The sequence below is a fragment of the Ictidomys tridecemlineatus genome, chromosome 13, assembly GCF_052094955.1.
Source record: "Ictidomys tridecemlineatus isolate mIctTri1 chromosome 13, mIctTri1.hap1, whole genome shotgun sequence".
NCBI classification, from domain to species: domain Eukaryota; kingdom Metazoa; phylum Chordata; class Mammalia; order Rodentia; family Sciuridae; genus Ictidomys; species Ictidomys tridecemlineatus.
Genome location: NC_135489.1, coordinates 72,998,417 through 72,999,825, shown reverse-complemented (window position 1 = coordinate 72,999,825; position 1,409 = coordinate 72,998,417). Strand labels below are relative to the sequence as shown.

The following is a 1,409-nucleotide window of genomic DNA, read 5'->3' as shown; positions in this document are numbered from 1 at the left end:
ACCTCAAAGAAGGTCTAAGTAATTTATATCAGTGCTCAAGAATAATTTTGGACATCTTTGCCTAAAGCAAGTGGCTATCTGTAAAACTGAAGGATAATTCCAATGGGTTTGCTGCATTGCCACCACCTGTTTGTTTTGTGAGAGGATGAGAATAGGGAATGCAGATAACAGAAAGGTAAGAAAAGCAGGGAAAGATCAAGTAGGTAGGGTAAATGCTGCTGAGAACATATTGCTCCTTAACCAAGCAATGCTCATATTGTTGAGATTTCCATCATTTTAAAGTACATTATCTTAACATAAAAAAAGAAAAAATGTAAAGAAAATGTATCTGATATTTAAGGTTATCACTGGAATATGCTGGAATCTTTTGTTTCTTTGTAAAATATAAACAATGAAGACACTGACTTTTTTGTGCATGTGAAGCTAATGGATCATGTCCACGATATAGGCAGCAATGATGAATTGCAATACATTATTACTAAAGGGAAAAGGTTCAAGACAATATTCACACTGCAATCAATGAGAGTAAAGAAGCTAAAGCAGCGAGCTTCTGGAGAAGGGTTGAAGATGCCATGAGAGATTAGCAGGAACAGCTTCCTTCACTGACTGGATGCTCCTGAGGCTTTTCCAGTTTAATATCAATCATATCTTCTCTGCTTCTGTCTTGTGTGCTTTCCATCCCAGGCAAAGCCACTGCTACACGTCAGAAGAGCTGCTTTACATTGTATCCTGCTTTTGCTCTGGTTTCAATGAACATAATATTCAGCTCTTTGGCTTTCCTCTCTCCTTCCTCAATTGGAACTTGCCTCTTGTCAGCAAGATCTGTTTTACTTCCTACTAGCATGGTGATAACATCACTTCCTCTTTCTGTTCTGACATCAGCAATCTATTTTGTATTTGCTGGAATGAGTTAACTTTTGTCATATCATAAACAACAACTGCCACAGTGGAGTCACGAATGTAGCTAGGAATTAAGCTCCTGAACCGCTCTTGACCTGCTGTGTCCCATAACTGCAATCATACTGTTGGATCCTCCAACTACATGATTTTTGATAAAAAGTCAATGCCAATTGTTGCCTGATAAGTGTTGTCAAAACTGTCATTCATGAATCTGGTGATCAGGGACGTTTTTCCAACGCTCTGCTCTCCTAGGAACACCAGCTTGAATTTCCTTAGCAGATTCCCGAAGTCTCCACCCACGGACACGATGGAGCCTGAGGAGCTGCCACCTCCTCAGCCCAAAGACCTCCCAGATCCACGTTGCTCCAGCCAGCTGATGAAGAAGGCGAGCAGAAGGGCGGGCCCCTGCAGGGCCGGGCAAAGGAGCAAGGCTGGAGGGCAGCAGGATCTCCGTAGCACACAGCTGCCTTCCCGCAGAGTAGCCTAGCACCCAGTGAGGCCAGCCTCAG

General features: G+C 42.8%; 1 pseudogene; it reads right to left on the bottom strand.

Moving 5' to 3' along the window:
- Nucleotides 1–580: 580 nt before the first annotated feature.
- Nucleotides 581–1,200, bottom strand: LOC144370168 (ras-related protein Rab-6A pseudogene; annotated as a pseudogene).
- Nucleotides 1,201–1,409: the final 209 nt, after the last annotated feature.